This window comes from Scyliorhinus torazame, chromosome 3 (assembly GCF_047496885.1).
Source record: "Scyliorhinus torazame isolate Kashiwa2021f chromosome 3, sScyTor2.1, whole genome shotgun sequence".
NCBI lineage: Eukaryota > Metazoa > Chordata > Chondrichthyes > Carcharhiniformes > Scyliorhinidae > Scyliorhinus > Scyliorhinus torazame.
The window spans coordinates 224,453,188-224,480,759 of record NC_092709.1 but is presented as its reverse complement, the minus strand read 5'-3'; the positions used below and the strand labels follow the sequence as shown (position 1 = coordinate 224,480,759).

The 27,572-nt window shown below is 45.0% G+C and overlaps 1 protein-coding gene and 1 long non-coding RNA gene across 2 annotated transcripts in view; both read left to right on the top strand.

Annotated features, from left to right (window-relative positions):
- Positions 1–27,572, top strand: part of cwc27 (CWC27 spliceosome associated cyclophilin) — a 296,815-nt gene that overhangs the window by 84,050 nt on the left and 185,193 nt on the right. The gene's annotated exons all lie outside the window — the stretch shown is intronic.
- Positions 363–9,684, top strand: LOC140408967 (uncharacterized). Its single transcript, XR_011940250.1, has 2 exons — positions 363–1,525; positions 8,537–9,684. It is a non-coding gene; the product is annotated as an uncharacterized lncRNA (long non-coding RNA).

Below are 27,572 nucleotides of genomic sequence, written 5' to 3'. Positions count from 1 at the left end.
GGGCATGCGATCGGGCGGAGAATATCTCCCAACGCCAAAATTGTGGCAGGCGCCGATTTGACGCCGAATCGCGATGCTTCTCCTCCCTGAAAACGGCGTCAATGCGTGCACACCGCGTGAAGTTGAAACACCGAACGCAGATCATCACTGGGCCCAACCATGATTCTCCGCCTCGGATGGGCCGCGTACCCAACAGAGAGCGTACGGACAGTATCCAGCACCACCAAACTTCGCCACCAGCCATGCCTCTGGCCAGGGCTGGGGGAAGTAGTGCGGAGTGGCCAGGAGGTGGATTGTAGGGTCGGGATGCACAGGTATGCAACGTTATTACTGCAGGCGGCAAGGTAGCCATGCAGCTGCGCATGCCGCTGACAGCCTGCTTTAAACTATTGCTCTGTGCTGTATAGATGACCCCTTCGGGGCACCCCCCTGAGTGTCCTCTGGCCCCAGCCGACCCATCAGCTGTATGGGCGCTCCTGTGTGTGTGTGTGTGTGTAGGTAGGTTTGTGTGTGTGTGTGTGTATAGGGGTGTGTGTGTGTGTGTGTGCAGGTGAATCTGTGCAGGAGGATCTGTGCAGGTATGACGCTGTTTTTCCTGACGTGAACGTCCATGGATTCTCTGTTGGTGTCAGCACTTAGACTCAGAAACAGAGACTCCAATCCAGCTTCTTTGACAGGTAATTAACCCTTATTTGAAAACGCACGGAGATAGTGTGTTTGTTAATTATTTGGAATATTAGAAACATTTAACTTGGATGTAAACTATTATGTGAATGGGAATGGGATACAAGACTAATCATGTAGCATGTAAATATAGAACTGTGTTAGAATGAGGGTATCTGTGGGTAAAGGAATTAATGCTGACAGATTGACCATAATTGCAGCTGCAAAATCTGGACCTACATTTCTGACTATGTTGAAATGTTAACAAATTATGCTCTATTTCAAGTTTTAATGGATAATCTCAAATTTATAGCTATTTTGCAGTGGAACCATGAAGTATTAAATGGATAGATGTCAGTGAATAAGTCTACTGATCTTTCACTTTTAGGAGTAGCCTACGGTTCACAGGTATTAATGTTTTAAATGATAAGATTAATGGTAATTTTATTTGCAGCTATCCATTCTTGGAAAATGTGTCACAGATTTGCATAGTTTTGGCTCTGGGATGAGACTAATAGGTTGTTTACTGCCAATGTTACTTTAAGTCAGTACTGAATGTGTTGTATTTGAGGTATTTCTCCTTCTTCAGTTCTTTGCCCCAAAGCAGGTTCAACCCACAATGTTATGGTTTCCATCAAGTGTAGGGCAAGGTCGGGAATCCACTACAGACGGAACAGGGATTAACCTGTGGTGGTAAGTGAACCACTATGGATAGTGAGGCCCTAATTTTTTTTCCATCACATGGCTGACCAGGACTTTCTCCCATTTTTATCACCAAGGCCATCAAGTCCTGGAGTGGAAATTGAGCCCCTAAACTTCTGACTCAGAGGCAGAGCACTACTCACTGTGCCATAAGATTGAGGTACTTGTATAATTCATTATGGAAATATTGAGTTTTGGAGTAAGTGAAGAATAGATATTAAATATTTTGAAGTCGAACCTCAAGCCACAGTCACTTAGTTCAGATGTGGTTGCCATGGATTGCAGTGGCATCCAGAAATTCCCACGTGCTGCAAGAAACTTCAAAAAGAACCTAAGAACTGAGAGGAGGAGTAGGAAATTCAGTCCCTTGAGCCCACTCCGCCATTCATTACGATCATGGCTGATCTCATCTCGACCTCAACTCCACTTTCCTGCCCATTCCCATTCCCATAACCCTTCAACCCATTACGAATTAAAAATCTATCTCCTCCTTAAATTTACTCAATATCCCGCATCCACCACACCCTGGGGGAATGAATTCCAAAGATTCATGACCCTTTGAGAGAAGTAATTTCTCCTCATCTTTGTTTTAAATCTGCTACCCCTTATGCTAAAACTATGACTTCTCATTCTAGTTTGCCCCAAAAGAGGTCTGTTCTACGTCTACTTTGTCAATACCTTTTATCATCTTGTATGCCTCAATTAGATCTCTCATTCTTCTAAACTCTAGAGAGTATAGGCTAAATTGCTCAATCTCTCTTCATAAGACAAACCCCTCATCTCTGGAATCAATCTAGTGAACCTCCTTTGAACTGCCTCAATGCAACTTCATGGACAGCACAGTAGCATAGTGGTTAGCACAGTTGCTTCACAGCTCCAGGGTCCCAGGTTCGAATCCCGGCTTGGGTCACTGAGTGTGTGGAGTCTGCACATTCTCCCCCTGTGTGTGTGGGTTTCCTCCAGGTGCTCCGGTTTCCTCCCACAGTCCAAAGACGTGCAGGTTAAGTGGATTGGCCATTCTAAATTGCTCTTAGTGTCCAAAAAAGGTTAAATGGGGTTACTCGGTTACGGGGATAGAGGGGGAATAGGGTGGAAGCATGGGGCTTGAGTCTGGTGCTCTTTCCAAGGGCCGGTGCAGGCATGATGAGCTGAATGGCCTCTTTCTGCACAGTAAATTCAATGATCCCTCCTCAAACAAGGGGAACAAAACTGTACACAGTACTTCAGGTGCGGTCACAGCAATGCCTTGTACAGTTGCAGCAACACTTTTATACTCTATTCCTTTTGCTATAAAGGCCCAAATTCCATTTACCTTCCTTATTACTTGCTGTACCTGCATGCTAGTTTTCTGCGATTCATGCACAAGGACACCCAGATCCCTCAGCACCAAAGCACTCTGAAGTTTCTCTCCATTTAGATAATAAGTTGCCTTTCCTCTTTTCGACCAAAATTGATAACTTATCGATGTTAAGCTCCATCTGTCAAATTTTGGCAACTCACCTAACCTATCAATATCCATTTTTTAATTTCTTATTTCCTCATTGCAACTTACTATCCCACCTATTTTAGTGTCATCTGCAAATTTGGCTATAGTACCTTCCATCCCTACATCCAAGTCATTAATATACGTTGCAAATAGTTGGGGCACGAGTTACATCTTGCCAACAAAAAAAAGACCCATTTATTGTGACTCTCTGCCTTCTGATGTTTAGCCAGACTTCTATCCAAGCAAATAAAATACCCAAAATCCCACCTGTGTATTAACCTTTTGTGCGGCATCTTATTAAATGCTTTCTGGAAGTCCAGATATACTAGATTTAGATTTATTGCCATGTGTACCAAGGTATTGTTCTGTGTACAGTCCAGGCAGATCGTTCCGTAAATAAAAAACATAAGACATGCAATAAAGCCAATGCAAATTCATAGATAGACATTGGGTGAAGCATATGGAGTATAGTGCTACAACAGTAGAGAAACTGCGTAGAGAGATCAGTTCAGTCCATAAGAGGGCCATTCAGGAGTCTGATAACAGCAGGGAAGAAACTGTTTTTAAATCTATTGGTGTGTGTTCTCAGACTTTTGTATCTCCTGCCCAATAGAACCTCAAATAATTCAAGCCCTGAGGTAATTAAGATATGTACTATGGTGTCAATAATCTTGCAGAAGAGGAAAGGGTGAACAAACAAAGAACAAAGAAATGTACAGCACAGGAACAGGCCCTTCGGCCCTCCAAGCCCGTGCCGACCATACTGCCCGACTAAACTACAATCTTCTACACTTCCTGGGTCCGTATCCTTCTATTCCCATCCTATTCATATATTTGTCAAGATGCCCCTTAAATGTCCCTATCGTCCCTGCTTCCACTACCTCCTCCGGTAGTGAGTTCCAGGCACCCACTACCCTCTGCGTAAAAAACTTGCCTCGTACATCTACTCTAAACCTTGCCCCTCTCACCTTAAACCTATGCCCCCTAGTAATTGACCCCTCTACCCTGGGGAAAAGCCTCTGACTATCCACTCTGTCTATGCCCCTCATAATTTTGTATACCTCTATCAGGTCGCCCCTCAACCTCCTTCGTTCCAGTGAGAACAAACCGAGTTTATTCAATCGCTCCTCATAGCTTATGCCCTCCATACCAGGCAACATTCTGGTAAATCTCTTCTGCACCCTCTCTAAAGCCTCCACATCCTTCTGGTAGTGTGGCGACCAGAATTGAACACTATACTCCAAGTGTGGCCTAACTAAGGTTCAATACAGCTGCAACATGACTTGCCAATTCTTATACTCAATGCCCCGGCCAATGAAGGCAAGCATGCTGTATGCCTTCTTGACTACCTTCTCCACATGTGTTGCCCCTTTCAATGACCTGTGGACCTGTACTCCTAGATCTCTTTGACTTTCAATACTCTTGAGGGTTCTACCATTCACTGTATATTCCCTACCTGCATTAGCCCTTCCAAAATGCATTACCTCACATTTGTCCGGATTAAACTCCATCTGCCATCACTCCGCCCAAGTCCCCAAACAATCTAAATCCTGCTGTATCCTCAGACAGTCCTCATCGCTATCCGCAATTCCACCAACCTTTGTGTCGTCTGCAAACTTACTAATCAGACCAGTTACATTTTCCTCCAAATCATTTATATATACTACAAACAGCAAAGGTCCCAGCACTGATCCCTGTGGAACACCACTGGTCACAGCCCTCCAATTAGAAAAGCATCCCTCCATTGCTACCCTCTGCCTTCTATGGCCTAGCCAGTTCTGTATCCACCTTGCCAGTTCACCCCTGATCCTGTGTGACTTCACCTTTCGTACTAGTCTACCATGAGGGACCTTGTCAAAGGCCTTACTGAAGTCCATATAGACAACATCTACTGCCCTACCTGCATCAATCATCTTAGTGACCTCCTCGAAAAACTCTATCAAGTTAGTGAGACACGACCTCCCCTTCACAAAACCGTGCTGCCTCTCACTAATACGTCCATTTGCTTCCAAATGGGTGTAGATCCTGTCTCGAAGAATTCTCTCCAGTAATTTCCCTACCACTGAAGTAAGTCTGTGTACAGTCCAGGCCTGTACACCGGCCTGTAGTTCCCAGGATTATCCTTGCTACCCTTCTTAAACAGAGGAACAACATTGGCTATTCTCCAGTCCTCCGGGACATCCCCTGAAGACAGCGAGGATCCAAAGATTTCTGTCAAGGCCTCAGCAATTTCCTCTCCAGCCTCCTTCAGTATTCTGGGGTAGATCCCATCAGGCCCTGGGGACTTATCTACCTTAATATTTTTTAAGACACCCAACACCTCGTCTTTTTGGATCTCAATGTGACCCAGGCTATCTACACCCCCTTCTCCAGACTCAACATCTACCAATTCCTTCTCTTTGGTGAATACTGATGCAAAGTATTCATTTAGTACCTCGCCCATTTCCTCTGGCTCCACACATAGATTCCCTTGCCTATCCTTCAGTGGGCCAACCCTTTCCCTGGCTACCCTCTTGCTTTTTATGTACGTGTAAAAAGCCTTGGGATTTTCCTTAACCCTATTTGCCAATGACTTTTCGTGACGCCTTCTAGCCCTCCTGACTCCTTGCTTAAGTTCCTTCCTACTTTCCTTATATGCCACACAGGCTTTGTCTGTTCCCAGCCTTTTAGCCCTGACAAATGCCTCCTTTTTCTTTTTGACGAGGCCTACAATATCACTCGTCATCCAAGGTTCCCGAAAATTGCCGTATTTATCTTTCTTCCTCACAGGAACATGCCGGTCCTGTATTCCTTTCAACTGACACTTGAAAGCCTCCCACATGTCAGATGTTGATTTGCCCTCAAACATCCGCCCCCAATCTATGTTCTTCAGTTCCCGCCTAATATTGTTATAATATAGACATAGACATAGACATAGAAATAGACATTCTTGCAAAAATCGAATAAAATCACCTTGCTAATGGAGCTGATGTTGGGAATGAAGCTCTGGAAAGCTAAATGACTGATATTGACCACATCAGTAAAGGAACTCATCTGACAGTCACATGCATCCTTACAAAGAAAAAAGTCAGAAGTGAGCAGGCTGACAGAATGAACAACAGAACTGTTTTTCCTCTCACTATCCTATGCTACTGAGCTACCAGGAGTTAAAGATTTGGAGGGGGTGGTGGTGCTGCAACTTGGAAGAAACAGGGTTGGACCATAAGAAGAAGGGAAAGAAGCAAAATACAATTAAAGGGTGATTCCTTCATCTCGTGGAATGCAATGATATTTTATTGGAAATAAAAGCATGAAGGTGTGCAGAAATCCTATAGTTCTCTGAACTTTGGTCATTGACAGACTTGCTGCTTCATGTGTTATGAGCCTACTTTCACACCTTGAAATGTTTGAGTTTTGATTTGAATGAAGAAAGTGAATGGATTTGAGAAGAAAACATAAGTTTTCAAAAGTAAGGTGCATTTTTTTACATGCGTGAGAGTGGATTTAAGCAATTCAGTGCCTCTCGATGAACAGTACCGAATTCATATTACTTTATGCAAACGATAGGTTTCAAGGCAAAGGTTCAAATAAGTTGTTCTGAACCACGGATATTTATTATTTTAGTAAACTGCTGCCCATTTCCTCTTCTTCTTATGTGTTCCTGCCCAAGATTTTGCTGGAACGATTTTGCTGGCAGTATCTTGCGCTAAACGTGTTTGAACACATTTAGATTTTAAACATTTTTTGCTCATGGTGTTTCTGGAAGTGTGTACTGATAATGGCAATATGAGGGTTACAGGGATTCGGAATCTTGAACATCAGGACAAGCAGTGTACCTCCTTAATCATGAAATTTAAGGATTGAGAAATAAATTAAAGGAGAACTGCAACAAAGGGTGAATAAGAGTAGGTAGATTCTACGTCAAATCAGGTAGGGGGGAGAAAAATTAAGTTAAGAGAAGGAAAAGTAAGAAAATATTTTAAATTGAAGTTTTTAAACTCTCCCTAAAACAATTCACAAATTAAAGGAATCAGATTTCTGTACAAGAGAAGTTTAATAACTCTCATCAACAATTATCATGGGGGTGATTCTCCGAGCCCCGCGCCGGGCCCTGAGAATTGCCCCAACCGCATCGACGTCAGCGCGCAATTCTCCCAGGTGCGGAGAACCGGTGCTATTTGCGCCGGCGCGTTTGGCGCGGCGATGGCCGCGGGCCACTGGAATCGGCGGTGCCGCGCGGATCCGACAGATTCCCGCTGGCGCCGTTCATCCCTGGTCGCTGCCGGCGGGAACTCTGCTCGAACAGTTGGGGGGGGGGGCTCCGATGGGGTCTGGCCCGCGATCAGGGCCCACTGATCGGAGGGCCAGCCCCCCCCCCCCCGGCCTACTTTCCCGGCCGCTGAACACCGACACCATGTTGAGTCGGGGCCGGCGCGCTAAAGAAGTACCCCACGCATGCGCGGGTTGGCGCGGTGGCCATTTGGCGCCCTGAAAGGAGGCTGGAGCGGCGTCCTGTGGTCAGTCGTACCTGGGCCCGATTCGAGTTGTGAAACGCGACGGCGTTCACGACGGCGCAAACACTTGGGCTCCATATTGGAGAATCACCACGCATGTCTTTAAAAGACTGCATGTGCTTGTAATTACAAGACTTAACTTTCCATGCTGATTGCAATGGAGAACAAGGGTGGAATTTCCTGAGGCCTGCCAGAGTGGGACAGTGGTGTCTCAGGCTGGGGATTTGCGTGAGAGGAGCCATGGGGTAGAGCTGCAAAGAGGAACCTCAGACCTAAGGAGCTGAGAGATGAAGCCTTAAAACGACAGTGAGGAGCTGAGGGTCCAGAGTGGTGTCAACACCTTGAGGTCTGCCAGACAGTAAAGGAAGAGTGATAGAAGCATGGGAATCATATATACCCGGTGATATGGGCGGCACGGTAGCACAGTGGTTAGCACAGTTCTTTCACGTGCCAGGGACCTAGGTTTGATTCCCGGCCTGGGGCACTGTCTGTACGGAGTCTGCAGGTTTACTCCATGTCTGCGTGGGTTTCCTCCGGGTGCTCCGGTTTCAAGTCCCAAAAGACATGCTGTTAGGTAATTTGGACATCTGAATTCTCCCTCCGTGTAGGTGCCTGAGTGTGGCGACTAGGGAATTTTCACAGTAACTTCATTATGTTAATGTAAGCCTACTTGTGACAATAAAGATTATTATATTGTCCATGTCTTACATGGACAGAGCAGTTGCTTAATGACATAAAGAAGCAAAGACCAGGATAATTTCAAGGTTTGTTATGACTGGTCACATAATGCATTCATTTTGTTCCTGGATTAATGTGCATTATTACTTAGAGAGCATAAGCTGTTTGAATTATTTTGCAAATCAATTAAAAAATAATGTGGAGGACATCGAGACGCGGGAAGTGGTTCCACTATTTCATTTAAAATGTCTTGGTTTTATTCTGCTTTACAGTAGATAAATATTATTTATTGATTAGAAACTGTAAAAATAGTTATTTTGATTTCCTTCAATTTCAATAAATTCCAGAGAGAATATGCAAATTTTACAAAAATCACAAAATCAACAATTATGTTTAGTGTTTGTGTCAATGTGCAATTAGGGAAGTTATCAAAATAATGAATAAATCAAGATATGAACTATTTAGCTATTTTAAATAAAGCACATAAGCAGGTTTGATTATCCTGACGCTACAGCTTCGCCTTCAACACCATAATCTCGGCCAAGCTTATATCAAAGCTCCAAAACCTAGGATTTGGCTCCTCCCTCTGCAACTGGATCCTCGACTTCCTGACCCATCGACTACAATCAGTAACGATAAACAACCTCCATCACGATAGTGCTACATACCACCGGGGCCCCACAAGGCTGCGTACTTAACCCCCTACTATACTCCCTACATACACACGACTGTGTGGTAAAATTTGGCTCCAACTCCATCTACAAGTTTGCTGATTACACGACTGTAGTGGGTCGGATCTCGAACAATGATGAGTCAGTGTACAGGAGGGAGATAGAGAACCTAGTGCCGTGGTGTAATGTCAACAGTCTCTCCCTCAACGTCAACAAAACTAATGAGCTGGTCATTGACTTCAGGAGCGAAGTATCATACACACCCCTGTCTGCATCAGTGGGGCTGAGGTGAAGATGCTTGGCAGCTTCAAATTATAGGTGTGCACATCACCAACAATCTGTCCTGGCCTGCCCATGTCGATGATATGCTACAACCAAGAAAGCACAACAGCGCTTATACTTCCTCAGGAATATAAGGAAATTTGGCATGTCCACATTGACTCTTACCAATTGTTACAAATGCACCATAGAAAGCATCTTATCTGGCTGCATCACAGCCTGGTATGGCAACTGCTTGGCCCAAGACCGTAAGAAACTACAGAGAGTCATGAACGCAGCCCAGTCTATCACGTGAAACCACCTTCCATCCATTGAATCTGTCTACTCCTCCCGTTGCCTTGGGCAAGTGGGCAGCATAATCAAAGGCCCCGCCTACCCAGGTTACTCTCGCTTCCAACCTCTTCCAACGAGCAGGGAATACAACAGTCTGAGAACACGCACTATCGGGTTCAAAAACAGCTTCGTCCTTGCTGTTACCAGACTCCTGAATGACCCTCTTATGGACTGGACTGATCTCTTCATACATTTTCTCTACTGAGCAGTACTGCAGTCCCTATGCTTCACCCCGATGCCTGTGTCTATATATTTATATTGAGTATTTATGCATGTCCTATGTTTATTTTCATGTATGGAACAATCTGTCTGTACTGTACGCAGAACAATACTATTCACTGTATCACGGTACCCGTGACAATAAATCAAATCCACTCCATTGCGCTTATTTCATTCTTACTGTACCCGGCAGTTTTAAATTCTATTGCATTGAAGCCATATGCAATTTACTGAGGTCCCATTTAACAATTTAAATTTTCTATTCCTACTGATATAAATGAATATACGAGACAATATTTGACTTGCTGTATTTTAAATGTACTTTTTAAAAAAAAAAAAATTTTTATTAAGGGTTTTCATAAAATATCAGTAACAAAATGAGAAAGAAAAAAGAACCCAACAAGGTTAAGTACAAAACACAATCTAAAAAAGCAACCCCCCAAACCCCTTCCCCCCCCCCCCCCCCCCCCCCCGTACCTAAATAATAAATTAACATTAACACCCCGACTTAAGACAACAGGTGTATACACCCCCTCAGACCCTTCCAGTGTAAATAACATAAACAAAAATAAAGTAAACCCCCCCCACCCCCCGAGCTGCTGCTGCCATTGACCAATGTCTATCGTTCTGCCAGAAAGTCTAAGAACGGTTGCCACCGCCTAAAGAACCCTTGTACCGACCCTCTCAAGGCGAATTTCACCCTCTCCAATTTAATGAACCCTGCCATATCGCTGATCCAGGATTCCACGCTTGGGGGCCTCGTATCTTTCCACTGAAGGAGAATCCTTCGCCGGGCTACCAGGGACGCAAAGGCCAGAATTCCGGCCTCTTTCACCTCCTGCACTCCCGGCTCCTCTGCCACCCCAAATATTGCGAGCCCCTAGCCCGGTTTGACCCTGGATCCTACCACCCTCGACACCGTCCTATTTTAAATGTACTTGAACCTCCAGAATATCTGGAGACTAATTTTCCTAGCATTTTGAGCCTCTACCTATTACCTTACTGCTTGGTTGTTCAAATCGAATCAAAAATTCCCTTGCTTACTGCTAAATTTAAAGACCGAGACAGCATTACCTTGCAGATAATTGGCAATGATTTAAGGGCAGACAGACTGAAATATATTAAACACAGAATAAATTGTTTGGGCACAAGTACTGTAACCCTGCACTGAGGTTTTTCTTGGCTGTGCACCGTACACTGTTACTGGGTATAATGTATGGCAAGAACAATGCTTTAATTGTTGCTGTACTTCATCCTGCTGCTGTTTGGCATGTGTTTAGGTAAGACTATATTCATCCAATAACCTGGGAAAAAAATTATTCAAATGACCTGTGAATAATGTGAACATTTCGTTGAAGGTGTGAATATATTGTCCTATTTATAAAGTAGATTAGTTTTGTGCAAAGTAAGGAATTAAATCAAAACATTTCATCACCTGTTTTCACTTAATTCAACATATATTTTTGAGTGCATTTGGCACTTCTTTCCTCATCTTCTTCCATGTTTATTTATAAAATTAAGAACAACCAAAACACTGGTTTCTGGAAATCTCAAATTAAAACACAAAATTCTCAACCCTAATATATCAAGCTATATCTGTGAAACGAGAACATCTCAGGTTGATGACCTTTCATCAGAACTCCAGGAATTTATATTGTATATTGAGCTGTCAGTAATGTAGGCATACAAGAAAAACAATTGTGCAGTGCCTTATTTTTGGAAGTTGATTTTCTAACTTGCTAAACTATTGGCCTGGGTTCTCCACCTCGCGACGCCAGAAAGGAGATTCAAGCATCTGCCGAAAATCTATGTTCGTGCCCGGTACCAAACCAAAAGCCATGCTCCGGGTCTTCGCTGGTGGCGGCAACTGTATTCGCGCTGGTGGCGATATACAAAACCAGCATTTGCATGCGTTTACATATCATTACCGGGTTTGACCCAGTATGCTCCGCATCTCTGCGATGCTCCACTCCTCCGTAATGCTCCACCCCTGTCAGGCGGGTGCAGTTTATTACAGGTATTTACAAACGGGGTCTGAGCGCCAAGGCTGCTGAGGGAGAGAGAAGGTAAGCAAAGTTTGTAAAATTATTTTTTAAATGTACTTGCTGCAGGCATGGCTGCCAAGGCAGGGGGACAGTAGCAGGGAGCAACTTGCTGACATATCAGTGGATTCAGGGTGACCCCCTTGGGATCGGTGGTAGCCCTGCACTGACTGCCATTGCTGTGGTATTTGTTTTAAAAGCAACCATTCGGTACATGTTACAGGCCCCTGGCTGCTCACTCTGCCGACTGCTCACTGTGTCCTGTAAATGTTCACAGAGCCTCGGGTCATTTTGAAGCCCAGCCAGGCCATCCTCTGGAAATCCTCAGACCCCAGCTGACCCATCAATGTGATGGGCATGGCCAAGCTCAATCAGTAGCCCACCAGGTGCTGGCACCCCTCAATGCACTCATCATATGCACAGCCTCACTGCAGGGGATTAGCAGAGCTCATCCCAAACAAAGGATACATGCCTTATTTTTGGAAATTGGTTTTCCAACTTGTTAAAATACTGGCCTAGATTCTCCGCTTCGCAATGCCGGAAAGGAGAATCAGGCATCCGCTGAAAATCGAGGTTTGTGCCCGGTTGTTTGAATTGTTTTGCAAACCAATTAAAAAATATTATCTGAAGCCATGCTCCAAAGCCCTGCTGGTGAGGGCAATGCCATTTGTGCCCCTCGCCGGTGGCGGTATACGCATGGGGCCTTTAATACTCTCCCTGGCACACTGCCCCTCTCGGGGTAGAGGCCTCACCAGTCACACTATCAGCAAGCCCACTCCACAGGACCACCAGCTGTCTCCAAGCCCGACCTACCCACTGCGTCCCTGCTCCTATCCATTCTATCCCCAGACATGTTGTCACAACCTTTGTGTCACATCCAGGATCCGCATCACACTGCACTAAGTCCCCAGCAGACACCCACCTCCCTCGCTCAACCCCATCTGTAGGACACCAGCTTCTAAGATGTAGGTGGTGGGTGGCACACCGTGACTCCACCGCACAACCAGGTGACACACTGCTGGCGGAATAGCATATGACCCATCCAATGCGGCATCAACAGTAGACCGCACTGGAGAGACAGGACAGGGGCTACAGAACCTATCACTGGCACGGGTTGCGGCAGCCACTGGTGGTTGACAGGGATGGGTAGATGAGGATTGAGTCACCCCAGTGATACTCACTGATGGGGTCAGGGGTGCAGTCTGGAAGGCAACGTACCGTGTGGGGGGGTGGATGCATTTGGAGGGTGGAGCTGCGAAAGTGCAACTCAGGGCTGCCATGTAACCTGTTGGAATTGGATGGGCAAGAGAATACTCATGTTGCTGACATGTCTTCTCATTTACCCCCTGCAGAATGATTTTTGGAGTACAGCCAGGAATGCTTGCACTCTAAATGGCCGCAGCGGCCCTAGCTGATGCACAGAGGCTGCAGGCACAAGCGTTGCTCTGGGAGGATCCTAAATAACAGGAGCCTACTTCAGAAGAGCAGGGGCCAACCGGTGAGGCTGGAGAGCCGACCGTCCCAACAGTTCGAGGAAGAGGTGTGGAAGAGAAGGAAATGAAGCCACATTCATTCCGTCGGCACCAGTCCTTCGGGGCCTTGTCGGACTGAGCCTGCAGCCGAAGATTTCGGCTAACCAGGGGGACCATGTAGCATTCGTGCCAGATGATGGTGCACCTGGAACTAAGGGGGTGTGGAGAACAACACCCAAACACGCCGTCCTGAACTTTTTTTTCCTCTGGGTCTTTCCAGGCACCAAGTGGCGACCTGTCTGGGACACTTCCACACAGATGCATCCGCACTGCTACAGATGCCCTATATGTTTGGGCAGCAGACTACATAAAGTACAGTCTGGACCAAGCCCACCAGGGTACCCGGGCAGCAGGACTCGCCCCCAATCGCTGGCATGCGCAAGGTCCAGGGGATGATAGATAGGACATATACCCCCTTCCGAGCAACGACTCATGAGGGGATGACCTTCAACAACTGGAAGAGCTTCCACTCCCTGAACGTGCAGTTGGTGTGCGACCACCAGCTGCACATCATGCATGACTGCGCCTGATATCCAGGCAGCAGGCATAACACATATATATCCTGGCACATTCGTCGGTTCCTAGCACCTTTGAGTCACTCCTTCGGGCAAGGAGTTGGCTCTTGGGCGACAAATGTTATCTGCTGAGATCTAGGCTAATAACGCCTGTTCGGAGGTCCCAGACCAACGCAGAGAACAGCTATAAAGACTCCCATGCAGCAACCAGGAGCTTCTTTCAGGGTGCATCGGTGTCCTGAAGGTGTGGTTCGGATGCCTGGATTGCTCTTGTGGGACTCTCCGTATAGCCCTAGGAGTGTCTCACACATTGTGGTGGCCTGTTGCATCTTGCACAACATTGTACAGTAGAGGGGGGAACATGCTGGAGGAGGAAGAGGATGATGACCAGGGGAACCAGGGCATGGAACCTGAGCAGGCACAGGAGGCCACCCTCCCTGTGCGCCAGGGCCGTCGCACATGGGACATCCTCATTACCTCCAGGTTTGCCGACTTGGCGGCCTAGCCACCAGCAGCTCCGTCACCCTGTCCCACCCCTCCATACTCCTCCATAGCTGCTCACATCCTCCCCGTCTCTCCTCACATCACCACAGCCCCGCACCCCAGCTCCCCAACCCCGTTCCGAGCGTCTTACCAGCATCTCTACAGGATGCTGGCCTTGAGTTGGCAGTCTCAGCGAGTCTTGTCCACTTGACGGAGGATGATGACGACTCCATGTTAATGAGCTCTGCTGCTCCTCATTGTTTGATAACGTCTGACTCCTGCCTTCGGGATAACATTCCACTGTCCGCTCGGGTCATCCCTGCATGTCTGCTGGCCATTCCATCTCATGGATCCATATATCCTCTTGGTGGGGTGGTGGGGGGGAAGAATGGGGATGGTGAGTGGTGATGGGTAATTCACTAGGTAAGCTGTCTTACATGGCACCCTCACACATGTGGCCCGTTCACTGCCGCCTCTGAGGGTGACCCTGGGTGGAACATCCTGGGGACCCTGCCTCGTGCTATCCAAAGCCCACACCCCCAACTACCCACACCCCCACGCGGCACACCCTCTACACCAAGTGCAGCCCATCCCTGACACCCTTCAGACAGAGGTTTGAGGCAGGTTGAAATTTTGATGCTAATGTGTTTAATTGTGACTATGTACACTATTGTGCCCTAACCCCTAGCTCTAACCTATGTGCTATACCCATGATAACTTAACTGGTGTCTAACTTAAACTTACGTGGCCTACTGCGCCATCTAACTGTCTCCCCAGAAAGCACACCAGACGTGAAAGCGCCCTGCTGAGTTTCTCGCCCTGTGACCCAAGGTGCCTTTGGCGGCCGTCCTCTGGAGGGTCTGGACCTGGATAGCCCTGGGCAATTTTTGAGTGTCACAGGTGACGGAATACCACCCTGTTCTGCCCGCTGGCCATCAGATGCGCCAGTGTTAGGTGGAAGGATTCAGAAACGCTGAAGTGTTACAGCAACTCCCATGCGGGGCACCGGCATGGGCCCCATCACTTCCTCCTCCATCGGATTACTTGATGGCCCCCTGGCCACTCCATGGGTTGAAGGTGAGGCCGGAGTGAGCTCCGGAAGCTCCACTGTCACCTGGTGCTGCCAGTCCTTGAGGCCTGCTCTTCTCTGAGCCAGGTTCTCGATGCCTTCAACCATGGAGCACAGGGCCTGGGACATGTCCCTCTGCATCTTTGTCATGCCCATTAACGCCTCAGTCATGCCCCTCTATGACTGGCCCAGTTCAGCCAAGCCCGGCCAATGCTCTCGACACCCCCAGTCAACTCTGGTGCACCGCAGCAATGTCCATGTGGGCCATGTACATGGCTGCCTGTGGTTGGGCTCCCCTGTCCTGAGCCTCAAACATCGAACGCACAGTGTGCTCCAAACCTTGGACGTCTTGACCCATGGCTGTGACTTTCTCACTCAAGGCTTCCACCGCGGACGTCACCCATTCAGTGTTGGCCTGGGTATCATGCATTGTCGCCAGGGGATCCAGAACCTAAGGCAGTTGGACTCCCACAACTGCACCTGCTGGCGCTGGAAGAAAATGTATAATTGCCAGACTGATAAAATGGCTACAGCTGGTCACGCTGGTAGTTTTGAAAGATTCGAAGCCGTTCCAATGGACAACCTCCTTGGAGTATGACTATTGTATGAACATTCCAGTCAAGCCAACATAAATGATCAGTAGACCAGACATCTGCACCAATCAGCTTTGGACAAAGGCAAAGTTATTGGATTCCTCATCTCCAATGTTGTGCTAATGGTTTTCACAGTTACCTGCTCAAAAATGCAATGTGCTTAAACGAGAGTACTTGAAGTACATTATTAGCTGAATGGCTTGGCCTAAAACCACCATGTCACATGTCCAATACTTGAGCTGTTTGAATTGCTTTAATTATACAGCTTTTGGGATTCTGTGTTCTGTTGCGATTTAATCTCAGAAGAAAAAAATCAGACTTCAGGCTAGTAGCCTGCCTCTGACCTCCATCTCTCTCAAAATCTGATCTCCAGAAAGAATCCGACAAAGTGAACTAATTCTCAAAATACAAGAAGGCTTTGCATCTTCAACTGCCTCAACCTGCAGCCAAGTTGCTAGGACCAAGGCCAGGAATTAAGAACATAAGAACTAGGTGCAGGAGTAGGCCATATGGCCCCTCAAGCCTGCTCCGCCATTCAATGAGATCATGGCTGATCTTTTGTGGACTCAGCTCCACTTTCCGGCCCGAACACCATAACCCTTAATCCCTTTATTCTTCAAAAAACTATCTATCTTTATCTTAAAAACATTTAATGAAGGAGCCTCAACTGCTTCAACTGGGCAAGGATTCTGTAAGATAAAGCTACATGAAATAACCTTCAATGGACATTGACTTACTGGATTCTATTCACATGAATTGATGCCAATAAGTTAGCCACAATTTGTAACTTCTCTCTCTTTCTTTCTCTGCCTTTCTACCTTGTGTGCTCACAAGCGTGTCTGTGTATCGCAATCCATCCCTTGGGCTTTGAATGTGTTACTCCTAGTTTACTTTACCTTAAAGAATTTGCTGTGGGCTTATTGTTAAGATTGGACCTGTTTCGGACGCCTTGTCAGATGCCAACTGTGGCTAGGATACTGGACCAGAATCACAATGTTTAAAACTTTTTTTTTTACTGTGCAGAAAGATTGTTTTACTCCAGGAGTGATTGCAAAAGAAATAGAGATTGGTTATTTTTACAAATAAAACTATTAAAACAAAATAAATTTAAATTTAAACTTCAAAATTAACCAGTACAGCTTACATGTATCTGTTAGCCTAACACACGATTTCCCATAAACCAGCACATAAAATGAACATCCAGCTCTCAACTCCATTTAGACAGGCAGGCAATAATGATACTTGCATTTTCAGAATATATTCCTGTTGTTGAGTAGCTCCCAAAAGCCGGTCTCGGTGGCTGCTTTCATGACCTCTCCCAGTGGCCTTCTAAATCCTTCTGCCCCCACCTGTTTGAACACGGTTCTTTTCTCTTTTTGAGTTCCGCCCTGCCCCTCAAACAATGGTTCTGTCCTGGCGTGTCCAGACCTGAACTCATCATTGCTTTTGATTATCCATTCCCGTTTACACAAAAAACAGGTCCATGCTATGAATATACAATTAACCTCCAATTTACAGACAAACGAGGCCATCAGACCTAGTAATGGGCTAATAGCTGGTCAGATCAGAGTGTCCCGGAGGACAATGAATCTTTTGTGAATAGCCCTGGCTGGACAGGGGTATCCTGTCCCCATTAACGAGTTTAAGTCTGAATTGGACAATTGACTCAGGCAAGGTGTGAGTGCATACCTCTGACTCCGTGTTCGCCGAGTTACCCTCAGACTGTTAACTCCTAAATTGCCCACTACATCTTCAATTCTATTTCCGGATCCAATTTCCTAACATCTCCCTATCGTAACAGACCTCCTAAACCGGGGTTGTGAAACACACTGCGGCCCATTTGAAAAGGGAAGGATGCTAAGGGAAATAAATTAGAAGTTAAAGTATTGGTGTTATGGGCAGAAGAGGGGTACGGTAGAAAGGTAGAAATAATTCAATTCATCTCGTCATCTATGCACATCTCCCAGTACAATTTGAATTGAATTGGACAGTAAAATCTGAATCAAATCAAAATTTATAAACATACAATGTTGATGAGCAGGAAAAGATCAGCTGGCCCATCAACCCTACCTCACATCTTGATGGTTGAAGGATCATGATTAAGCTCTTCCTCCTTCCCATAATATTTCTTTTAGTGTATCAATGGGTGAACAGCTGTCATAATTAGACTGCAGTGAAAGCATGGTAAACAAGAGAAAATGCACCCCTGATGCAAAGTGCCTACGAGCAATGTCACGGGACATCTACTTGTTAACTCCTCAGTGAATGTATACATTTTTATATCTGATGCATGGTTATAGTTGATGTGTTCTTTATTGATTTAAAAACATCTTTATTTTATAAAGGAGTGATAACCAAACCATTGCTATTTTATTTTCTGGTAACATCGTTTTTTAGCTGCAATAAGACAGGCAGTTAAATCTACATTTGGTTTTGTTGTGATGTTTATATTTAGTTGTTTGAAACATCGTATTAATGGTGCCCATAAATTTTAAACTTTTTTTGTGAATACAAATTAGTAGTATGTGTTTCAAAACAATATTTATTTATTCCTGATTTCCAAATTGAAAATGAGACTTTCAGGAAATATTTTCTAAATGTACAGCATAGCATGCACAGAAAAAATAGGGTGAACAATTTATTCCTTCACCTAAAGAAATTGATGATAGATAGATAAATTACGTTTTATTTCATAACTTCCTATTGTTCCATAACCACTAGCTTTCATACCCTTTTGCTAGATTGAAAAAACATAGGAAATAGGAACAGCACATATGGCCCCTAGAACCTACAACACAATCACGGCCAATCTTTTGCCTCAATTTCACTTTCTTTCTCGCTTCCTAAATTAGAGACTAATAATCTAACTATCTTAGCCTTAAATATGCTCAATGCGAAGGCATTCTTTGTGTTAGAGAATTCCAAAGATTGACAACCCTCTGATTTGCCCTTTCTCTCCTCCTTGTAGTTCTACATGATTGACACTTACCCTGAGACTGCTCCCATCCCTGATCTAGGTTCCTGTGTCAAGAGAAACAACCTCTCAGTATCTACCCCCTCAGGCTCCTTCAGATTCTTGTATGTTTCAGTGAGATCATCTCTCATTCTTCTGAACTCCAGAGCGTATAGGCCCGGTTTACTTAGCCTCTCATAAGGGTGGCCCAGTAGCACAGTGGTTAGCACTGTTGCTTCACAGCTCCAGGATCCAAGGTTCGATTCCCAGTTTGGGTCACTGTGCTACCGTGGGTCACTGTGGGAGTCTGCACATTCTCCCCGTGTCTGATGAGTTTCCTCCGGGTGCTTCAGTTTCCTCCTATAAATCCCAAAAGACGTGCTGTCAGGTAATTTGGACATTCTGAATTCTCCCTCAATGTACCCAGACAGGCGCCGGAGTGTGGCGACGAGAGGATTTTCACAATAACTTCATTGCAGTGTTAATGTAAGCCTACATGTGACAATAATAAAGATTATTATTATTTGTAGGGCCACGCTCTTACACCAGTAACCAATCCTGTAACTTTCACTTTGCTGCCTCCGAAGCAAGTATATCCTTCCTTTAGACTTTGATGAAAACTGCACACAAGGTGTAGTCTCATCAAAACCCTGTTCAATTGTAAATACATAAGATATAGGAGCAGAATTAGGCCATTTGGCCCATTGAGTCTGCTCCGCCAATCGATCATGGCTGATCTCATCCTTGCATTAACTCCACTGTCCTGCCTATTCTCCATAACTCTTCAACCCATTGCCAATTAAAAATCTGTCTTAACGCCTCCTTAAATTTATTCACTGTTTCAGCATCCATCGCACTCTGGGTTAGTGAATTCCACAGATTCACAACCCTTTGGGAGAAGTAGTTTCTCATCAACTTTGCTTTAAATTTGCTACCTCTTAACCTAAGACTATGACCTCTTGTTCTAGAATGCTCTACGTCTACTTTATCCATACCTTTTTTCATCTTGATCATTTGATCTCCCCTCATTCTTCTAAACTCTTGAGAGTATAGGCCTAAACTGTTCAATCTCTCTTCATATGACAAATCCCTCATCTCTGGAATCAACCCAGTGAATCTCCTCTGAACTGCCTCCAATGCCACTACATTTTTCCTCAAATAAGGGGACCAAAACTGTGCATAACACTCCAGGTGTGATGTCACCAATGACGTTTCCTTACCGTTATACTCTATGCCTTTAGCTATAAATGCCACCATTCAGTTTACTTTCCTTATCTGCGGCACCTGCATGCTAGTTTTCTATGATTCATTAACGAGGACCCCCAGATCCCTCTGTAAGGGAGCACCCCAAAGTCTCTCCCCATTTAGATAAGGTGCCTTCACATTTTTCAGATCAAAATGCATGACCTCACACTTATCCACGTTAACTCCATCTGCCACATTTTGGCCCACTCTCCTAACCCATCTATATCTATTTGCAGCCTTTTTGTGTACTCACAGCTTACATTCCTACCTAGCTTTGATTTGTCAGCAAGCATGGATATCTTATTCTCAGTCTTCATCTAAGTTATTAATATAACTTATAAACAGCTGAGGCCCCAGTATTGAGCTTTGCGACACTCTGCTAGTTACACCCTGCCAACTTGAGAATGCCCCATTTATTCCTACTCTACCACTTCCTGTCAAATAAGCAATCCTCCGTCCTTGCTAAAATATTGCCACCAACTCTGTGCTCTTATCTTGCATATTTACCTTTTCTGTAGCATTTGTCAAGTACTTTTTGGAAGTCCAAGTATTTTACATCTACCAGTTTCACTTCATCTGCCTTACCAATTGCATCCTAAAAGGAACTTGCAAATTTTGCAAAGACAAAACCATGTTGACTCTGCCTGATCATTCTATAGTTTCCAAATCCATTGTTAAGACTTCTTTAATAATATGGTGAGTTTTTCCAATACATCTTGTAGATGGTATACACTGCTGCCTCCATGTATTAGTGGTGAAGGGAATAAAAGCTTTAGGTGGTTAATAGGATGCCATCAAGTGGGCTGCTGTGCAACAAGACCTGAGTGTTCTTGTACACCAGTCACTGAAAGTAAGCAAGCTGTTACAGCAGGTGTTAAAGAAGCCAAATGGTATGCTGGCCTTCATAGGGAGGGGATTTGAGTAAAGGAGCAGGGATGTCTTGCTGCAATTATACAGTGACTTGGTCAGACCACAGTTTTGGTCTCCTTATCTGAGGAATGATGTTCTTGCTCTAGAGGGAGTGCAGCAAAGGTTTACCAGACTGATTCCTAGGTGGTGGGACTGACTTATGAAGAGCGATTGAGTTGGTTAGGAATATATTCACTGGAGTTTAGATAAATATGGGTGGGTCACATCGCAACCTAATTAAATTCAAACAGGAATAGACAGGGTAGATGGAGAAAGGATGTTCCCGATGGCGGGGGAGTCCAGAATTAGGGATCACAGTCTAAGAATACAGAGTAAACCATATGAGTTGAGGAGAAATTTCTTCACCCAGAGAGTGATGAGCCAGTGGAATTAGCTACCAGAGAAAGCAGTTGAGGCCAAAACATTGTATATTTTCAAGAAGAGGTTCGATATAGTGCTTGGGACTAAAGGGATCAAAGGATACAGGGGGAAGGTGGGAACAGGTTACTGAGTTGGGTGATCAACCATGATTGTAATGAATGGTAGAGCAGGCTCGAATGGCTGAATGGCTGCCTCCTGCTTCTATTATCTACTGTTATGATCCCAGTTGATATAACTGGACGGGAAGATCCCAGAATGGAGCCCTGGCTCAACAGACCATAACATAGAATCATAGAATTTACCGTGCAGAAGGAGGCCATTTGGCCCATCGAGTCTGCACTAGCCCATGGAAAGAGCACCACACTTAAGCCCACACCTCCACCCTATCCGTGTAACCCAGTAATCCCACTTAACCTTTTTTGTTTGGACACTAAGGGGCAATTTAGCCTGGCCAATCGACCTAATCTGCATATCTTTGGACTGTGGGAGTAAACCGGAGCACCCGGAGGAAGCCCACGCAGACACGGGGAGAATTTGCAGACTCCATACAGACAGTGAATCAAGCCGGGAATCGAACATGGGACCCTGGAGCTGTGAAGAAACAGTGCTAACCACTATGCTACCGTGCCACCCTTTGACATTTTCTTTATAACACGTGGAGGAACAGAGTTACAGGACCACTAATTATTTTAACAAGAAGGAAAGAGCATATATTGAACATGAAAAATTGGTAGTAATCTTCCAAGAATCCTTAAATTCTGGAAAAATCCAAGAGGATTGGAAAACTACCAAAGTAACAACATTATTTACAAAAGGAGGGAGATAAAAAGCAAGTAACTTTGGCCAGTTAGCTTAACTTCTGTAATTTAGAGTCTCTTATAAAGGATGTAATAGCAGAAAATTTAGAAATGCATAATATGATCAAGCAGAGTCAGCATGACTTTGAAATGGAAATCATGCCTGACAAATTAATTAGAATTCTTTGAGGTGGTAACGAGCTGGATTAATAAAGGGGAACCAATAGCTAATATACTTGGATTTCCAAAAAACATTCGATAAGATACCACACAAAAGGCTACTTAATAGATAAGAGCCCATGGTGTTTGGGGTATTATATTAGCATGGATAGGGGATTGACTGATAGAGTTCGGATAAGAGGCATTTTCAGGGTGGCAACCTGTAACTAGTAGAGTGCCACAGGGATCTGTGCTGGGGCCACAATTATTTACAATCAATGACTTGGATAAGGGATGTGAATGCACAATTGCCAAATTTGTGGATGACACAAAAATAGGTGGGAAAAAGGCAAGTGGTGAGGATTACACAGTTTACAGAGGGATATAGACAGGTCAGGTGAGTGGGCAGAAACTTGGCAGATAGAATATAATGGAGGAAAATGTGAAGTTACACACTTTGGTGGGAAGAATAGAAGAGTTATGCACTTTGGTGAGAAGAATAGAAGAGCTGAATATTATTTCAATGAAGAAAGACTGCAGAAAACTGCAAAACAGGGATTTGGGTGTCCTTGTGCAGAAATCACAAAAAGCTAGCAGGCAAAGTCAGCAGGTAATTGGGAAGGCAAGTTGAATCTTGGCCTTTATTTCAAAGGAATGGCGTATAACCTCTTACTGCTCTCATGTGATTGCCAGCGGCTCGATTGCCAGGGCGAACAAGACCGGGGACAGCAGGCATCCCTGTCTTGTGCTCTATGCAGCTGGACCTATTCATAGCTATTGGCATTAGTCTGAACGATCGCTTTGGGGCGCTGTACAGATGTTTAACCCATGAGGCGAACCTGGCACCTAGTCCAAACAGCTCTAGTACCACAATTATGTATTTCAATTAGACTCTATCGAAGGCCTTTTCTGTGTCCAGGGAGACTATCACCTCTGATTTTCTCTCCCCGGATGGGGTCATTATCACGTTCAGGCACTTGATGTTCGCAGTTAGCTGTCTACCCTTAACAAAGCCCGTCTAGTCTTTTGTGACTGCTCTCTAGCCCCTTAGCCAGGACTTTTGCGAGTATTTTCATGTCCACATTGAGCAGCGAAATGGGTCTGTGATCCGCACTCTGTTGGGTCTTTGTCCTTTTTGAGTTTCAGTAATATGCTGGCCTGAGTTAACATTTGAGGCCGGGTGCCCCTCGCTAGTGAGTCTGCGAACATTTCCACAGCTGCAGGGCCAGTGCCATTGCAAATTCTTTGTAGAGGTCCGCCGGGAACCCATCGGGTCCCGGCGCCTTCCCCGCCTGTAAGAAATTGATGCTCTCCATGGCCTCTCCTGATCCTAGTGGTGCTTCAAACCCCCTCCATCTATCACCCCCACGATAGGCATGTTTAGTGCATCCCCGAGTCCCTTTCGGGGGGTCAGAGGTTTACTGTCCCTGGTAGTAGGCCTTGATTGCTTTGTTGAACTTTATTGGTTTGGCTACCAATCAGCCTCTGTTATCTTTTACCTGGGTAAAGGTAAGAGAGAGGCAAAAATAAACATTGGACCACTGGAAAACGTGGCTGGAGAAGTAATAATAGGAAACAAAGAAATGGCAGAGCAACTGAATAGTTACTTTACATCAGTCTTCACGGTGGAAGACACCAGTGGGATGCCAGAGCTCCAGGAGAATTAGGGGGCAGAGGTGAGTGCAGTGGCTATCACTTAAGGAGAAGGTTCAGGGGAAACTGAAAGGTCTGAAGGTGGATAAATCACCTGGACCGGATGGACTACACCCCAGGGTTCTAAAAGAGATAGCTGAGGAGATTGTGGAGGCATTGGTGGTGATCTTTCAAGAATCACTGGAGGCAGGAACGGGCCCAGAGGACTGGAAAGGATTAGCAACACCGCTGTTTAAGAAGGAAGGGAGGCAGAAGACGGAAAGTTATAGGCCGGTTAGCCTGACATCGGTCATTGGTAAGATTTTAGGGTCCATTATTAAAGATGAGATCACAGAATACTTGGAAGTGCATGATAAACTATGACTGAGTCAGCACGGCTTCGTCAAGGGGAGGTCATGTCTGACAAATCCGTTCAAGTTCTTTGAGGAAGTAACGGGGAAGTTAGACAAAGGAGAACCAGTGGACGTGATTTATTGAGATTTCCAGAAGGCCTTTGACAAGGTGTCGCACAGGAGACTGTTAAATAAGTTAAAAGCCCATGGTGTTAAGGGTAAGATCCTGGCATGGATAGAGGATTGGCTGACTGGCAGAAGGCAGAGAGTGCCCCCCTTCTTGTGGGATCAACCATACTTAACTTGTGGATGCGCTCCTGTAGTCCGTGGTTTCTCTTTGTTAGGGGGCCTTCCAAAATGGCCACAGTCAACGCTCTCACCATGATGGCGGGCCCCCTCTGCTCTGTGATTTCCCTTTTTTCCCTTTGTCCAGAGGCCACCAAACATGGCCCCCAACTGTGTGTAACCATGTGAGTGAAACCCTGCACTCCAAGATTTCCCTTTGGGGACCCTCCAAAGTTGCTGCTTGCGGTGCCATCTTGTTCCATGTTTTTCATATCGACTTGCTGAAGCCAGTCTAGAGCCCCCCATATCTTTTTGTTCTGCCCCATCCCCTATACCCCCTCTCTTCTGTCTACACCTCTGTTCCCCCCCTTTCCAGCTCGTGTGGTCTGACCCCCTTCTACCCCGCTCTGCTAGTGTCCCTTCTATCTCTTCCTTGCCCTTTCTTGCGCTCTGCTGCCCTTGCCCCCCTCCTTCCTATGAGCTGGTTCCCCTGCTCATACTGAGGTGATGCAGTCCCTTGCAAAATTGACCATTTGTTCCTTTCGTTTTCCCCATACCTTCCTCACCACTGCCACTCTTGCTGCCTGCCCAGTTCATTCTTACGCACAAACTTATCTGCCCCTGCCGAGGCAGTAAAATAATGTTCTTTGTCCTGATATGTTACCCAGAATTGACTTGTGTGTATTATTTACAACCCATGGTTGTAAATGCTCATTGCAAAGTAGTTATATTGACGAGAAAAGAACTGCTAAAATTCCCAGAAATGTGACTAATTTGGGAAGGACTAGGATTTGAAACTGCTGTTCTCGAATTATGAAACATCTTTACTGGTGTGCTACTGAGCAAATGGATTTTTTTAGTCCCAAACTATTTGAAGTGCCGGAACTAAACAAAAGACCTATGAATTGTGGTTTCTGGGAAATAATTTTTTAATTTGTGTGTATTGTGTGAAACCTTCCAGGCTTATACATAAATTGCTACCGCACTAATTGATGAAATGACAGTTGCTAGCTGTTGGCGGTATATAAATTTGAATGGTACTTATTGTTCTCTTTCTTTCAGTAACTCTGGCTAGTAGTCAGGAGAGATGCCTGGCTGCAAGAATGACAATACCTTCTTCTGTGCTCAAGGACTTGTGTTCTAATAAATTATGACACAGATACAATTGCACATTAGTTCACTTCTCTTGCAAAGAAAAGTAATTGTTGAGTGGAAATTGTCCATGCTTCATTTTTGGCAACCGGGAATTGATTGGGACCTCCACTTCAAAGTGCTTGTCACTGCATTCACTTCCCAACATTAAGATGTTCTTAATATAAAAACAAACAGTGCTGGAAATACATGGCAGGTCAGTTAGTATCTGAAACAGACCTGTGATATTAATATTTACATAGAGTACAGGAGCAAGTTGAACTTGTATGAGACATTAGTTCACCTTCAGCTGGAGTATTGCATTCAGTTCTGGATGCCTGTCATGTGAGAGTACCTTTAAGAAATGGCTATTTACTACTGCAGTGATGTCAGAGAGTTGGTGGAGCTGGGCTGTCTATCAGCTTTTTCCTTTTGCTTTAGGCTTTTTGCTGCAGGGTGGGTTTGGTTTCATTTTAGTTTTGGAGAAGCTGAAATCACAGCAGGGTGTGTATGAATCTCTGCAAGCTTATGAATGTCCATTTGCTGATTTCAACATGGTAACTGTTCTCAATAGTGAATTTAAACCTGATCTTTATGTTAAAAGGATCTTTTATCCTCTGAATGTTGTTTGGGAATTTATTAAGGATTACTTAATTGTTGTATTCTTTGGGGGTTGTATTTGAATTGATGGTTGCTAAGATGTTCACTGTTTTTAAAAAGGTTAACTTGAGTTCATAGAATAAACATTGTTTTGCTTTAAAAAATACTTTTCCATTTCTGCTGGACCACACCTGTAGAGTGGGCCGTGTGCTCCCCAAACCACAATCTATTAAAAGTTGTGGGTCAGGTGAACTCTGTGATACAGTTTGGGGTTCTCTACACCCTGGCGCATAACAGTGCCACACTTTAGAAAGCATGTGTAGGCATTGAAGAGAGTGCAGAAAAGATTCATGAAATAATAGAATTCATAGTGCAGAAGGAGGCCATTCAGCCCATCGATTCTGCACCAGCCCTTGGAAAGCCCACACCTCCACCCTATCCCCGTAACCCAGTAACCTCACCCCGCCCTTTTGGACACTAAGGGCAATTGATCATGGCCAATCCACCTAATCTGCGCATCTTTGGACTGTGGGAGGAAACCGGAGCACCTGGAGGAAGCCCACACAGACACAGGGAGAACGTGCAAACTCCGCGCAGACAGTGACCCAAGCCGGGAATTGAACCTGGGACCCTGGAACTATGAAGCAACTGTGCTAACCACTGTGCTGCAGTGCCAGGGATGAAGGAATTCAGTTCTGCAGAAAGACTGGAGAGGTTAGACTGCTTTCCTTGGAGAAGAGAAGGCTGAGAGAAGATTTGATAGAAATATTCAAAATCATGAGTGATCTGGACTGTGTACATAGGAAGAAACTGTTCCCACTCATTTAAAAATTTTTTAGAGTACCCAATTATGCATTTTTTCCAATTAAGGGGCAATTTAGTGTGGCCAATGCACCTAACCTGCATATCTTTGGGTTGTGGAGGTGAATGTGCAAACTCCACACAGACAGTGACTCTTCTGCCCCGGGTCCTCAAGAGCCGTAGGTAGCAGTGCTAACCACTGTGCCACGGTGCCACCTAAACTGTTCCCACTCATGAAAGGATTAAGAGGGCACAGATTTAAAACAATTTGTAAAAAAGGCTAAAATGATGAAAAACATTTTCATGTAGCAAGTGGCTAAGGTTTCGAATGCATTGTCTGAGAATGTGGTGGAGTCAGGATCAATCAAGACATTCAGAGGGGAATTCAATTGTCCCTCGAAAGGAAGCAATGTGCAGGATTATAGGAGAAGGCATCGGAATGACATGAAGCTGGGGAGCCAGTGCAGACACAATGGACAAAATGGTGGCCTCCGCTGTAACAATTCTGTAATTTCTTTTTCTCATAAATTTAGAGTACCCAATTCATTTTTCCAATTAAGGGGCAATT